Genomic DNA, 16,683 nt, shown 5'->3' on the forward strand with positions numbered 1-16,683 from the left:
TATGGCTGCATTCCATGTCCAAAAGGATGGATTTCTGAGAGAGCTGGTGAGAGTTGGAGCCTTCCAGTATAAGCGGCATGGGGTGGAGGCAGGAAAGTTAAGAACAATTTGTTTACATGGTGAAAACAGGAGTAATGTTCTCCTTGAGAGTCTGCAAGAACTTGCAATCTAAAGAGAAGAAAACAATTCCTGACTGTGTTTTAGGAGGTAGGAGTTACTGAATCTAAAAATGAAGGACAGTGTACTCTCTAAGGCAGGGGTTTTAAACTCGATTTACCTGGGGGCCGCTAGAGACAGAGTCTGGGTGAGGCTGGGCCGCATCAGATTTTCCGCCAAGCGGAGCAAGAGCCCAAGGAAGGTGCCCAGGAGTTTCCTTAGCCAACAGACAGGTGGGCTGGCTGGCAGGCTGCAGTTCTGGATGGAGGGTGCAAGAGGTGCTGTCTTGGGAGAGAGCCGGCAAGCGAGGCAAGGCTTTTTTTTACTCTTGACAGCAGAGGATATGTCGGCGCTTTGGGGGGGCAGGCAAGGCGAGGGCCACAAACTATCATCTGGGGGGCTGCAAATGGCCCCCGGGCCGCATGTTTGTGACCCCTGCTCTAAGGGGAAGAAGCCCCTCAGTAGATCAGCCGCCACCATTCTTTCTCCAGTGGGATTGGAGCTGAAAGCTCAGGTGCCCAAAGAAGAGTGGCTCCTTTTCCTTCAGGAATTAGAGGAGTTACTAGTTCAAGAGGATCCAGAATTTCCCCGCCCCCCAGTTCTCTGAAGCAGTAGTACAAGGGCAGGTTTCCCCACCACCACACCCCTGTTCCCAGACTCTTCTCCTCAGACCTCCCAGATAAGCACCACATGGTCTCTCAAGGCCAGCAGCAGACAAAAGCAGGCAGTGGGTCATTGTCAGTCCAAACATGGCAGAGGCTCCCTATGGGACCATTTCAACACTGTCAGCGATTACCCCCAGCCTAGTGCACTGAAGTCTTCAGGGTGCTGAGAGTGCCATGAATGTGTGGAGAGCCAGGGATGTGAGGTGCTAGGAAGACGAGGGGGAGGGTGGTTTCCAGGAGCCACAGGGAGGGATTTCTTCTGCTTCTGAGGACTCCAGCCTCCAGCAGTGGTGAGCTGGATGGTTGGCACCACAGGGAAGGGCACACAGGTGGCAGAAAAGGACTCTGTGGAACTCATGATGAATCAGTACCTGGAGGAGCACCCCCCCCCCTGTCCCCCTGGTCGGATCCCTTGTAACACTGGGCATGGAAAATGGGCATATAGTCAGAGCTATTCACTGTGGCCATGGACAATCTCTCTATCCTCTTCCCCACACCAGTGTCCAGAGCGAGCATGTCTCCTCCCATGATGGAGACATGCTCCAACTCCTCTAGTTCTGTCTGGATCCTTTAACCTTGGAAAGACTATTGATCTCTTTCTCATTGAATCCAGTGAGGTAGGGATACCATGCTAGCCTCTCTCCCTTTTGAAGTCACCAAATGCAGATGCACCTCTGTCTCTCCCTACCCCCTCTCTGCTGTTTCAGTCACTCAAGGAAATCCCAGGCAAACTTGCCTCTCTCCCACCTGTGCCAGTCAAGGCACAAAATTAGACCTCTGTGCCAGCAATCTATGCTGCTCAGGGCACATATCTACACCTCTGCACTAGCAATCTGTGCCACTCAGGGCACAAATCTACTTTTCTGCCAGTTGTCTCTGAAATTTGGGAGAAAACAAACTACCAGTATGCCAGCCACCTCCAAAACTTGGGGCAAACCAAACTACCTTTATGCCAGCCATCTCTGAATCTTGGGGGAAACTAAAATGTCTCTATGTCAGCTTCCAGTCATTCTTCTAACCCAGGAGAACAAGATATCTGGGAAGGTTCTAAGTCATCCGGCTGAGGTTATCTGGAAGTTGAGTCATGGCAACTGGATTTCTTGATTATTAGGAATAAGAAACCTGCCTGCTAGTCATTCCTTTAAACCAGGAGGAGAAGAAAGCAGTTTTCCTGCCAGTTGTTCCTTTAACTGAGAAGAAGAAAGAAACCTGCCTGTCAGTCCTTCATCTATCCCAGGGAAAGAAGCCAATTTCCCCACCAGTTGTTCCTCTAACCAAAGGGAAGAAGAAATCCATCCACCAAGCACCCTGCTAACCCAGGAGAAGAAATGAATCTGCCCATCAGTAATTCCTCTAAGCAGGGGCAAGAAAGAAACCTGCTTGCTGGTCATTCTTCTAATCCAGTTAATGAAAAAGCCAATATCTCCGTCAGTTGTTCATCTAACCCATCTAGCCCAGGGGAAGAGGAAAGCTGCCTGCCAGCCATCCACCAGTCATCATCATCGAGTCAAGGAGTCAGAGGAAAATGACTATGCCTGCCACTATGCCACTTCTGGGTGTCATAAGAAAAAGCCAATGCCTGCTATTATGCCACCTATCTCTGTATGCAACCTCTGTCACTTTCCTGGAGGTACTCTCTTTGTGGGTGTATAACCCATACATTGCCAAACTTGGAGGGATTGTAGAGAAGAGACAGGGGAGGCTTCTCTGCTATTTTGGTGTCTCTAAATTTCTTGGAGGGGCATTTCACAGGGTTTTAAAGGCAAGTCAAATTGATGAATGGATGGACTGATTTGTCAGGAAAAAAATTGTACATTTGTGATTCATAATTCATCGACCTTCCTGAATTATGAATTGTGACAAATCTCCATATTCTTAATTCATGTCCTTCACTTGTTCATGCTAACAGTACTGTGTTGGTTTTTCAGATAACAGACATAACGTAATCATTATGCCTTCTAATAAGAGATCAGGATTAATTCAATCTTGAATCTAATGGTGTGGCTTTCTTGCCACCCATGGTTTCTGCATTTCACATACTCTCTTCCATGTTAATGTCTGAAGAAGACTGAACAGTGAACATGTTCATGCTAACAGTACTGTGTTGGTTTTTCAGATACGGCTGACTGTTTCAAATGCCCAGAGGATCAGTATCCGAACAGAAATCAGAGTGTTTGCATTCCCAAGATTGTAACTTTCTTATCTTATGAAGAACCTTTGGGCATCAGTTTAGCCATGTGTGCTATTTCACTATCTTTCACCACTGTTCTGATACTAGGAGTGTTCATAAAACACCGGGAGACACCCATAATCAAAGCAAATAACAAAGACCTCAGCTTTGTTCTTCTCATCTCCCTTTCCTTTCGCTTCCTTTGTGTGTTGTTATTGATTGGCCGTCCTGAGAAGCTGACCTGTCTCAGCCGACATATTGCCTTGGGGATCACTTACATCATGGCTCTTTCTGCTGTGTTGGCAAAAACTATCACAGTGGTTGTAGCTTTTATGGCCACCCAGCCCAGATCCAGAATCAAGAAGTGGATGGGGAAAAAATTAACCTGTTCCATTTTTCTCTCTTGCTGCACAATTCAGGCAGGCATTTGTCTCGGATGGCTGGTGACCTCTCCATCGTTCCCTTATTCTGACATGCAATCTTCACCAGAAGCAATATTTCTGCAATGCAAGGAATCAAACCACATAATGCTTTATTTTGACGTGAGCTACATGTTCTCACTGGCCCTGGTCAGCTGCATTGTGGCTTCCTTTGCCCAGAAGTTGCCCAACAGTTTTAATGAAGCCAAGCCCATCACTTTCAGCATGTTGGTGTTTTGTAGTGTATGGCTAAATTTTCTTCCAGCATATATGTACAGCAAAGGGAAATATGTAATTGTCATGGAAATCTTTTATATCTTAGCCACAGGAGCTGGGCTGCTGGCTTGCATCTTTGTCCCCAAGTGCTACATTATTCTTTGGAAACCTGAACTGAACAAGTGGGAGAATTTTAGAAGGAAATAATGAACAAAGTCCCTTTCTGTCGCTGCTTTATGGCTTATTCTCATTATTCAAAGTGGATCGAGAGTCGAACCAGGTTTTATAAACATAGTCTTGAGTTGATAACAGTTAATGAGGATGTCACAGTCTCAAATGACACACCCAGATATTTAGGATTCTGAGTAATAGCCATCAACATCACTTCTCCCAGAGTTTTATCTGAAGTGTATTTCAATGTTTATGCACTGAAGGCAGAAATCTAGTTCTAGGCGAGAAGCCTTGATGGATTTGATCTTTTATGATGAAAAAAGTGTAAACTGTTTTTAAATTCCTCATTCACAACGTCTTGTTTTTGACACCAGTAAAATGTTCCTCTGTGATACGAGTTTCAGTATGACCTTGCAATGTTAAAAAAGGAAATCATTTCCTGAAACGGATGTGAAGTCAAATTCCTTGATGGAACAAAAACAGTAAGACCTGCAGAGTTTCACAGCCAAGAACTTAGTTATGAGAAAGGCTGGCAATACATCGAGATTCTATAAAGGCGGTGGTTTTCCTTAGTAAGTCAATCCATCCCATTATAACCTTCCCACTTTTTCAACTTATTCTTTTTTTTCTAGTGAGTCTTCTCATCGCATTATATGCCACTCTAATAGGAGATGAGGCTTTATTTGATCTTGAATATCTTTATGTGTTTTCTTGCCATCCATGGTATCTACATTTTACATACCCTCTTCCATGTTAATGGTTGAAGAACATAAAACATTGTATATGTTCATAGTAACAGTACTGTGTTGGTTTTTCAGATACAGCTGACTGTTTGAAATGCCCAGAGGATCAGTATCCACATAGGAATCAGAATGTTTGCATTCCTAACACTGTAACTTCCATATCTTATGAAGAACCCTTGGGCATCAGTTTAGCCAATTGTGCTGTTTCATTATCTTCGACCACTATTTTGATACTTGAAGTGTCTATGAAACATCGAGAGACACCCATAATCAAAGCCAATAATGAGGACCTCATCTACACTCTCCTCATCTTCTTTTGCCTATGGTTCTTTTGTGCATTGTTGCCAATTGGTCGGCTTGAGAAAGTGACCTGCGTTTTCCAACAAATTGCCTGTGCTATCACCTTCACAATGGCTGAATCTGTTATATTGTCAAAAAACATCACTGTGGTTCTAGCATTTATGACCATACAGCCAGGTTCCAGGATTAAGAAGTGGATGGGGAAAAAAATTAACCAGCTTCATTATTCTTTCATGCTGCATAATTCAAGCAGGCATTTGTATTAGATATCTGGTGACCAATCCTCTGTCACTTTCCTGGAGGTATCCTCTCTGAGGGTGTATATAAACCAAACATCGCCGAACTTGGAGGGATTGTAGAGGAGAGACACGGGAGGCTTCTATACAAATTTGGTTTCTCTAAATCTCTGAGGAATATTTCACAGGGTTTAAAGGCCAAGTCAAATTGATGAATTGATGTACTGATTTGTCAGGAAAAAAATTGTAAATTTGTGATTCATAATTCATCGACCTTCCTGAAGTGTGAATCGCGACAAATCTCCATATTCTTAATTCATGTCCTTCACCTGTTCATGCTAACAGTACTGTGTTGGTTTTTCAGATACGGCTGACTGTTTCAAATGCCCAGAGGATCAGTATCCCAACAGAAATCAGAGTGTTTGCATTCCCAAGATTGTAACTTTCTTGTCTTATGAAGAACCTTTGGGTATCAGTTTAGCCATGTGTTGTACTTCATTATCTTTCACCACTGTTCTGATACTAGGAGTGTTCATAAAACACCGAGAGACACCCATAATCAAAGCAAACAACAAAGACCTCAGCTTTGTTCTTCTCATCTCCCTTTCCCTTCGCTTCCTTTGTGCCTTGTTATTGATTGGCCATCCTGAGAAGCTGACCTGTCTCAGCCGACATATTGCCTTGGGGATCACTTACATCATGGCTCTTTCTGCTGTGTTGGCAAAAACTATCACGGTGGTTGTAGCTTTTATGGCCACCCAGCCCAGATCCAGACTCAAGAAGTGGATGGGGAAAAAATTAACCAGTTCCATTTTTCTCTCTTGCTGCACAATTCAGGCAGGCATTTGTCTCGGATGGCTGGTGACCTCTCCATCATTCCCTTATTCTGACATGCATTCTTCACCAGAAGCAATATTTCTGCAATGCAAGGAGTCAAACCACAAAATGCTTTATTTTGACATGAGCTACATGTACTCACTGGCCCTGGTCAGCTACATTGTGGCTTTCTTTGCCCAGAAGTTGCCCAACAGTTTTAATGAAGCCAAGCCCATCACTTTCAGCATGTTGGTGTTTTGTAGTGTATGGCTGTATTTTCTTCCAACATATATGTACAGCAAAGGGAAATATGTAATTGTCATGGAAATCTTTTGTATCTTAGCCACAGGAGTTGGGCTGCTGGCTTGCATCTTTGTCCCCAAGTGCTACATTATTCTTTGGAAACCTGAACTGAACAAGTTGGAGCATTTTAGAAGGAAATAATGAACAAAGTCCCTTTCTGTCGCTGCTTTATGGCTTATTCTCATTATTCAAAATGGATTGAGAATCGAACCAGGTTTTATAAACGTAGTCTTGAGCTGATAACAGTTAATGAGGATGTCACAGTCTCAAATGACACACCCAGATATTTAGGATTCTGAGTAATAGCCATCATCATCACTTCTCCCAGAGTTTTATCTGAAGTGCATTTCAATGTTTATCCACTGAAGGCAGAAATCTAGTTCTGGGCAAGAAACCTTGATGGATTTGATTTTTATGATGAAAAAAGTGTAAACTGTTTTTAAATTCCCCATTCACAACGTCTTGTTTTTCACACCAGTAAAATGTTCCTCTGTGATATGAGTTTCAGTATGACTCTGCAATGTTAAAAAAGGAAGTCATTTCCTGAAACGGAGTGAAGTCAAATTCCTTAATGGAACAAAAACAGTAAGAGCTGCAGAGTTTCACAGCCAAGAACTTACTTATCAGAAAGGCTGGCAATACATCTAGGTTCTATAAAGGCGGTGGTGTTCCTTAGTGAGTCAATCCACCCCATTATAACCTTCCCTCTTTTTCAACTTATTCTTTTTTTCTAGTGAGTCTTCTCAATACATTATATGCCACTCTAATAGGAGATGAGGTTTTATTTGATCTTGAATATCTTTATGTGTTTTCTTGCCATCCATGGTATCTACATTTTACATACCCTTTTCCATGTAAATGGTTGAAGAACATAGAACATTGTATATGTTCATAGTAACATATTGAATGGTTGGTTTTTCAGATACAGCTGACTGTTTGAAATGCCCAGAGGATCAGTATCCAAATAGGAATCAGAATGTTTGCATTCCCAAGACTGTAACTTTCTTATCTTATGAAGAACCTTTGGGCATCAGTTTAGCCACCTGTGCTGTTTCATTATCTTTGACCACAATTCTGGTACTTGAAGTGTTTATGAAACATCTAGAGACACCCATCGTCAAAGTCAACAATGAGGACCTCACCTACATTCTCCTCATCTTCCTTTGCCTCTGGTTCCTTTGTGCATTGTTGCCAATTGGCCGTCCTGAGAAAGTGACCTGCGTTTTCCAGCAAATTGCCTTGGCTATCAGCTTCACAATGTCTGAATCTGCTACATTGTCAAAAATGTCACTGTGGTTCTAGCATTTATGACCATACAGCCAGGTTCCAGGATTAAGAAGTGGATGGGGAAAAAATTAACCAGCTCCATTTTTCTTTCATGCTGCATAATTCAAGCAGTCATTTGTATTGGATATCTGGTGACCAATCCTCCATTTCTTGATTCTGACATGCATTGATCACCAGAAAGAATAGTGTTGCAATGCAATGAGTTGAAGTCTCTAATGTTTTATTTTTAGAGGGTTCACATGGGCTTGCTGACTATGGTCATCGGTGTTGTAGCTTCCCTTGCCCAGAGGTCACCCAACAGTTTAAATGAAACCATGTCCATCACTTTCAACATGCTTGTGTTTTGTTGTGTGTGGTTTTCTTTTCTTCCAATAGATTTGAGCAACATGGGTAATTTTATAGCAGCTGCTGAAAGCATTTCTGTCATAGTTTCAGGAACTGGGCTTCTAGTTTGCATTTTTCTTCCCAAATATTACATTATTCTTTGGAAACCTGAACTGAATAAGAGGGAGCATTTTAGAGAGATATAATATTGGAGAAGAAGTTTTACTTTAGTAGCTTTATTATGGTTCATTGTTTATTCTCACTGTTCAAAGTGAATTGAGAATTGTAGATTCTGAAGGTAATCCTGAGCTGATTTTCAGGTAGAATCCACACTTAGGCAAACATCTTTATTTTTCTCAATACCACTCAGTTCCAAGGTTCTCAGTAATGGTACACAGCACCACACCAAAATTGCCATGAACACAGACATATCTCCTGCAGATACATACAAGATTCCAGCTGGCTTAGTAAAAATAATAATAATTTCCCATTTATGCTCTTTACTGATCTGAAGGACAGTTCTTCTCGGTTTAGAAATATGTACCGTGTATGTGTCAGGCCAATCAGGGAAGAGTTGTTAGGTGGAAACTGGTCAAATCAGAAGTGAGTTATTGGGTTGATTTTGTTAGTTCATGGGGCTGCAGGGCAGGTGCTAAAGGACCTCTCTCATAGTCTCTCTTCTCTAGAAAATCAGAGAGATAATATGGTTTGCTTAAACAAATGGGAAAACTGCTCCAGCAATCCAGGTATTATTGGCAAATTCCCAAATATCCTGACCAACTCCTTTTCAACAGCCCCTACCTCCCTTTGATCTTTTGAAAATCTTTGAAGTCTCAGGCATGTGGATTGTAAGTCCTTGATTCCAGCTGTAAAATGGAGACACCAATTTCCTCTTTTTTTCCCCTACAGATTTTCCCACTGTATTAGATGTACTCTGTCATCTTGAACTCTGCCAAATTGGATACCTAAATAGGATCGACACAGTGAAGTTATCCATCTATGGCTTGGAGTTGGGACATTGCCCTCTCCCTATGCTTCAAAATGAATAGACACGTCTCTTTAAGTGACAGTGTCAGATGAGCATGTACCAAATCCAGCAACTCAATAGTCCCTATAAAAGAGAATATACATTCATTTAATGAATTCCTTTATTGAATGGGGAGTCAGCTCCTTGGTGACAGTATGACTGCCATCTTATTGTTTTCTTATCAGCCTATTCTCTGAACCAAAATTTCATATTTGATTGTGTCAAAAAACGAACTAAAGCCAGATCAAAGACATATCTAGCCTATCATTCTGTTCAAATAGTTGTCCGCTAGTTGCACAAAAGAAGACCCCCAATCTAAACATCATTGCCTGAGCACCCTGCTGTCCTTAGGCTCAGTACATAGGACTACTGAGACATACTACCTCCACTGTTGTAGGGCATACTACTCTGTAATGACTAGTAACCAATGACAGCCCTATTCTCTATAAATTTGTCCAATCCTCCTTTCAATTCACCACTGCAAAACTGAAGTAGTAAACTTTACAGCTTAACTATGTGTGTTATCTGCTGTACTCAGTGATTAACCAAATATTTGGGAATTTGTTATTTTCCTTTTTCCTTTATAGAAGCTCAAGCTAATGCCTGGACTAGCATGCTTTTGATCAGATTTTAAAGTGAACAAGGTCAAAAATGGGTTCATACCTTGTTATGGAGTTCCACGTGCACTATGGCACTGAGGTGACAATTGGCAACACATTTCTGTTAATGAAAGAATTTCTTTGGGGATTTGGGGTTTACGCCACTTTCTCACTCTATATACTGTACAATACACAGGCACACTGAAATTGCCTTAGAGACAATTTGCCCTGTGTAACATACAAACCTTGGGTTGCCGCTGGTGGGTAGTGTCAGATCGCAATTACACTGGTAAAAGAACTGTTTTTAAAAACACATTTATGTTCCAATTATTTGATGTTTAAAAGAGTGTCTCCCTTATGCAAATAGAGGCCCGGATTATTTTGCCAGGGAAGGGTTTTTATAGGTGGATCACCAGCTAAAATACTGTTCTGCTATAGGGTTTTTAAAAATGGTAAACGTGTGAAACTCCATTCAGTATATTTACTTCTGCATATGTATACCCTTGTCGCTGCAAATTGCACTTTGGGGTAACCAGCTAGAGATACTTGGAGAGGATGCAGGAAGGAAGGAGGGATGGAAGATGTGTCAGGATATTGTGGCCCATAATGTGGCCCATCATGTAGAATTTGCTTTCTGCAAATGAACCAGAGTGCATGAACCAGAGTGTTCTGTTAGGAATCCCTTTTATAACAGGTGTGCAGCTACAAGGTCAGCAGATGTCGCTGATGCATTACTCAAAATGTGTATTGGGCATGATGTAGTGTCTAGGAGAGGACACGATGTGATGTTCCAGTGATTGGTTGTTCGCTTTATATAAGAGCTACACAGTATAGTGAAATATGGAGCTTTGTATGGAGAGTTGCTGCATGAAGTGCTGTCCATATATTTTACATATAAGTGCATTGTTTAGTTTGCTGTACATAACTCTGCTGTACATATTTTAGAAAGGAGTCTCTGTGAGGCCCTTTACAGTTGACCTGGGAGACTGCCTTGTCTCAGATCCATTTCCACACCCAAAGATTCCTGCCAAAGTATGTTGGCAAAGATGTTTGTAAAAAGCTTGGCTGCTTCTGTCCCTTTAAAAATACATTTGCGGGTTACTGGGAGTTGGAGAGAAGGGGAGGACTGGATGAGCAGACAGCTGGAATGGGAAAAGTGAAACCAAGCTGGGTTCCTCAAGAAGGAGGATTGTTGGTGTTTACACAGATATATTTGTGTGTGTCCGTGTGTGTATCTCTCTCTCTCTCTCTGTGTGTGTGTGTGTGTGTGACAGAGAGAGGGGGGGAGGGCTAGCAGGAGAAAAATTGTGTGGGAGGACTACATCCCAACCAGAATGTTCCCTAGGATGCATCCCATTATTATTTATTACCAACTCACCTCTATGCTTCGTGGGAGGGAAAGAGACCCAAACACACAACCCCACACAGGGGCTGTTCTTGCTGGCCATCTCCCAGGGGAGAAAGCAAACAGTTTTCCAAAAAGTCCAAATGATTTTAAATGGAAACTATTTAGAACATAACTTATTGAGGGACAAATGTAAATGTAGATAAGTTTAGAGTTTGAAGTCCATATATCCTTTCAAATATTTCAATCCCTCCCCCTTCATGGGCCAGTCTACCAAGTATGAGAGTGTGTAGTAAAACCAGTCAAAATTCTTTAGAGTTTGCTCTCCATTTCAGCAATGTTATTGCCACGCTGGAAATTCATCTCCTGTCCCTACCCTTGTAGAAAACCAGTGGGCCCCCCACCCCCTTTGGTCTAAAGTGTTTGAAGAAGTGGCTCCATTCACTAAAGCTCACACTGAAAAGCGACAGTTAGTCTGTGGCCTACCACAATGTTTTACCAATGCTTCACCATCCCCTTCTTCTATGGGCACCCTGAGACTATGCAGCTGCCCAAGGCCACAGACGCTGCCTCTTCTGGGATGGCGTGGGAAAGTGAACTCCTTCGCCAAACCCACTGAAGTTGTCCAGCCAGCACATGTTTACCTACATTGCAGTTCTTCTTCTTCTATTTCTTTCCCAGGATTTGCCTACATAGACTACACGTAGCTAACACTTTGCAAGTGGCAAATACCTGTGTTGCTGAACTAACATTTCTGTTCAGTTTTCCTATGACAGTGGTTCTACAAGGCCTAATAGGGATAGGGAGATATTGCAGTTTTCCTAGAGCTGTTCTGTGCCTGCTTGACAATTTCCCTCTGTGCCTTTCAAAAAGTCTGTTTGCATTGATGTTGTCACAGGGTGAACGTCTTTGCTCAATTTGCAATCTTAGACACCTAATATCTCCACTAGTTCAATGATCTTTTGCTTCTGATTGAGAAGATAGGATCTATCTGCTACTTCCTCAATTGAATATCCAAAGAACGTATGACATTCCATTCTTCCTTCACTTCCACTTCTTCGCTGAGATGATATACAATTTCCTTTGACTTCTATTTCTGATGGATGCAACAGAATGGGCCAAATTAAATGTTTGGTGCAATTTGTACTTCAAATGTTCTAGCTCCACTCTCTGGACCTTGCTTGATATCTTGCTGTAGTACCATCCTGATCAACTATTCTTACAGACTATTTCAATTTATTCAGGCCTCTCCTTAGTTTACGTACTAGATTGGGTTGCTTAGTGGTGATGAGGTCTGCTACATGTACTGCTCCTCAACAACCTCACTATGTACGAACATGTCTAGGGGTTTCGTTTTCATATCTTTGGGGAAATTTACACTTAGGATTATTGTTATGATGTTGTGCTTGTCAATGGGATGAAGGATTCATCAACGTCTTCTTACTTCTTCAGGAAACCTTTGGCCAGGAATCTTACTTTGTAGTAGTCCACTTCTCCTTGTGCACCGTGCTTCATCTTGATCACCCATTTGCATTCAGTGGCTCTCTTGCCCAGTGTTTGCTTGTTGGGGTTCCATAGCATCTTATGTGATGTCTACTTGTCATATTTTTTTTACTATACATATTTCCCTCTTCAGACTGACCAAGTTGAATTCATTATCATATAATTGTGGATCATTGCTGCTTATCTTGCATCTTAATTTCTCCCTCTGTCTTCCACTGAACTTAGGCCAATATCTGGTTCCTATAAACATACGAATGGTATTAAGTGGAGAGGGAGAAGATAAGTTCAAGAAGATCTTTTGACCTGTTGCAATATGATCCTTATTTTGTACTTCTGTGAGAGACCTCTATTCCTTCAGCTCTTCTTTTGGGGATCCCAACATGAGGGCAAAGGAAACCGTTTTCCTGCCAGTTGTTCCTTTAACTGAGAAGAAGAAACACACCTGCCTGTCAGTCCTTCTTCTAACCCAGGGAAAAGAAGCCAATTTCCCCACCAGTTGTTCCTCTAACCAAGGGAAGAAGAAATCTGCCCACCAAGCACCCTGCTAACCCAGGGGAAGAAAGGAACCCGCCCATCAGTAATTCCTCTAAGCAGCGGGAAGAAAGAAACCTGCTTGCCAATCATTCTTCTAAGCCAGTTAAAGAAAAAGCCAATATCTCCGCCAGTTGTTCATCTAACCCATCTCATCCAGGGGAAGAGGAAACCTACCTGCCAGCCACCCAGCAGTCATCATCATCGAGTCAAGGAGTCAGAGGAAAATGTCTATGCCTGCCACTATGCCACTTCTGGGTGTCATAAGAAAAAGCCAATGCCTGCTGTTATGCCACCTCTGAGTGTCAGAGGAAAATGTCTATGCCTGCTGTTGTGCCACCTATCTCTGTATGCAACCTCTGTCCCTTTCCTGGAGGTACCCTCTTTGTGGGTGTATAACCCAAACATCGCGAAACTTGGAGGGATTGAAGAGGAGAGACAGGGGAGGCTTCTCTGCTATTTTGGTGTCTCTAAATCTCTGGGGGGGCATTTTACAGGGTTTTAAGGGCAAGTCAAATTGATGAATGGATGGACTGATTTGTCAGAAAAAAATTGTTAATTTGTGATTCACAATTCATCGACCTTCCTGAATTATGAATGGTGACAAATCTCCATATTCTTAATTCATGTCCTTCACTTGTTCATGCTAACAGTACTGCATTGTTTTTTCAGATGCGGCTGACTGTTTCAAATGCCTAGAGGATCAGTATCCAAACAGAAATCAGAGTGTTTGCATTCCCAAGACTGTAACTTTCTTATCTTATGAAGAACCTTTGGGTATCAGTTTAGCCATGTCTGCTATTTTATTATCTTTCACCACTGTTCTGATACTAGGAGTGTTTATAAAACATCGAGAGACCCCCATCATCAAAGCAAACAACAAGGACCTCACCTATGTTCTTCTCATCTCACTTTCCCTTTGGTTCCTTTGTGCATTGCTATTGATTGGCCGTCCTGAGAAGCTGACCTGTCTCGGCCAACAAATTGCCTTGGGGATCACTTTCACCATGGCTCTTTCTGCTATGTTGGCAAAAACCATCACCGTGGTTCTAGCTTTTATGGCCACCCAGCCCAGATCCAGAATCAAGAAGTGGATGGGGAAAAAATTAACCCGTTCCATTTTTTTCTCTTGCTGCACAATTCAGGCAGGCATTTGTCTCGGATGGCTGGTGACCTCTCCATCGTTCCCTTATTCTGACATGCATTCTTCACCAGAAGCAATATTTCTGCAATGCAAGGAGTCAAACCACATAATGCTTTATTTTGACGTGAGCTACACGTACTCACTGGCCCTGGTCAGCTGCGTTGTGGCTTTCTTTGCCCAGAAGTTGCCCAACAGTTTTAATGAAGCCAAGCCCATCACTTTCAGCATGTTGGTGTTTTGTAGTGTATGGCTGAATTTTCTTCCAGCATATATGTACAGCAAAGGGAAATATGTAATTGCAATGGAAATCTTTTGTATCTTAGCCTCAGGAGCATGGCTGCTGGCTTCCATCTTTCTCCCCAAGTGCTACATTATTCTTTGGAAACCTGAACTGAACAAGTGGGAGCATTTTAGAAGGAAATGATAGACAACGGTCCTTACTGTAGATTCTTTATGGTTTATTCTCATTATTCAAAGTGGATTGAGAGTCAAACCCGGTTTTATAAACATAGTCTTGAGCTGATAACAGTTAAGGAGGATGTCACAGTCTCAAATGACACACCCAGATATTTAAGATTCTGAGTAATAGCCATCAACACCACTTCTCGAAGAGTTTTATCTGAAGTGCATTTCAATGTTTAACCACTGAAGGCAGAAATCTGGTTCTGGGCAAGAAGCCTTGATGGCTTTGAATGCTGTTCTTTTATGAGGAAAAAGTGCAAACTGTTTTTAAATGCCTCATTCACAAAGTCTTGTTGTTGACATCAGTAAAATGTTCCTCTGTGATATGAGTTTCAGTATGACCTTGAAATGTTAAAAAAGGAAGTCATTTCCTGAAACGGAGTGAAGTCAAATTCCTTAATGGAACAAAAACAGTAAGAGCTGCAGAGTTTCACAGCCAAGAACCTAGTTATGAGAAAGGCTGGCAATACATCGAGGTTCTATAAAGGCTGCACCCAAAAAGTTGGTCTCTCCTTGACTTGCATAGCTTGTTCTCCCTGTCACCTTCTAACAGATCCTTTGCTTATTTATTTCTAGCAAGAGAAGAGACACAGGCTCAAGAACTATACATAATTTAGCAATTTTAGAGGTGTGATAGTGAGAAACTAGTTACACATACAGAATAATCATAAATATAATCTTAGGTTTACAGAGCTGGAATGCATCCAATGTATTGTTGAGTCCAGCCCCTGTCAGGGAAGCAGAGTGGGGAATTGAACTTCCAACCTCTGGGTATTCCACCGGATACCCAAATCACTGAGCTATCCAGCAGAAAAACAACATCTGCCAGAAATGGAAGATGCAATAATGTGTCCATTGAACTGTGATTCAGGCCAGTCTCTATAACCAATGACTAGTTCTAAACTCATTCTTTAATTGCTATCCATTCTGTGTGCCTTTCTTAACAGGAAAACAGTTCTTTTGGTCTGATCAGCAATGCCGCAGAAGACACCCAATTTTGTGTGGTTTTAGTCACCTATGATTATCAAAATCAGTTCACATTAATTTTAATGTCTCTAAAATTCCCTGTGGAATTCTGGTGTAGAATAACAAAACTCTGAACAGATGCAATTGTATAAATCTCTCTGTCTTTACACTTGAGCATAAACACTCAATATTAGAAATTGTGAAAGCTTCCAGGGATTGAAATTTGGTTTCTTTATGATTTATATCATTTGCTTCAAACTTATCTGAATATAGAATTATTACTCACTATGTGAAGACCTTAAAATGCTAAAAGCCATGCAAATAAACTGCTCAGGCTTTGTCAACTAGACCTCTACATCTATCACACAAAAAGAACATTTGGCCATGGACCAGTACTGTTTCTGTGAGATTTATTTCTGTTACTGTTTCAGACTGCTCTTTCTGTTTCTTTCTGCAGGCAGAAAAGTCTCAAGCCAGACATTACTCTTGTTTTGATTTGGAGCAGGTCAAAATACATCTTCAATGAAGATGTTGGTAATTGAACTTTTGCTGCTTCTGGTTCTGCTCCCCCATGTGGTGTGCCAGCTGCAAATTGTAATCTGTGAGATGTGTGAATTTCAGCCTGTTCAGAGATATTATCAGCCTGGAGAGCTCATCATTGGAGCTATCTTGTCTCATTCAGCTTTCTTTGCCCATCACACTAAGTCTAAGGCAAAAAGGTCTGGATCTATATAAGATTTTTTTTTTTGTATATATCCTCTTCCTTCTCCTCCTGCTCTTCTTCTAAATTATCTTCAACTGGCATGTGTGAGATGAATCAGGTATAGAAGTGGACATTCAGAAGAGTATCTTCCTAGTATGCCAAGTGACACTCCAAGCATACTGGTGACCTATGTTGAGAGTAGAGATTTCTCCTTTATATGTAGCCTGAATGAACCTTTAAGCAAAACAAGCATGTTCTTAAGGCATCAACAAGTGAAGGGGGACCATAGAGTTTTTAAAGTGCCTGTTTAACCTTTTTAAAGTGCACAGTTTACCATGGACCTATGGTGCAAATGGTGCACCCTCCATAACAAAGCTCTTTTAGGAGGTTGGGTTGGGATAAGGAAAAAAAGAGCTGCTGGTCTTTTAGACATATGGCCTCTGCACAATATGTGCAAGCCAAAGAAATAACAGACACTGTTAAAAGCATCCCCAAAGGGGTTTTAAGGTCTTGTTTGCATTTGTGTGAAAATGGAAGGTTTGGCTGCAAGTTGGTAATCTGATTGCATGTATGATTTTGCATATGATACATGGTTTC

General features: G+C 41.7%; 1 protein-coding gene across 1 annotated transcript in view; it reads left to right on the plus strand.

The window, feature by feature from the left end:
• The first annotated feature begins 782 nt into the window (after positions 1 to 782).
• The window catches only part of LOC144583683 (vomeronasal type-2 receptor 26-like), a 28,646-nt gene continuing 12,745 nt past the window's right edge, over positions 783 to 16,683 (plus strand). Inside the window, exon 1 of the mRNA XM_078378045.1 lies at positions 783 to 16,102. The gene's annotated coding sequence lies outside the window, so the exon portion shown is untranslated. The remainder of the gene's footprint in view (positions 16,103 to 16,683) is intronic.

The sequence above is a fragment of the Pogona vitticeps genome, chromosome 6, assembly GCF_051106095.1.
Source record: "Pogona vitticeps strain Pit_001003342236 chromosome 6, PviZW2.1, whole genome shotgun sequence".
Lineage (NCBI taxonomy): Eukaryota > Metazoa > Chordata > Lepidosauria > Squamata > Agamidae > Pogona > Pogona vitticeps.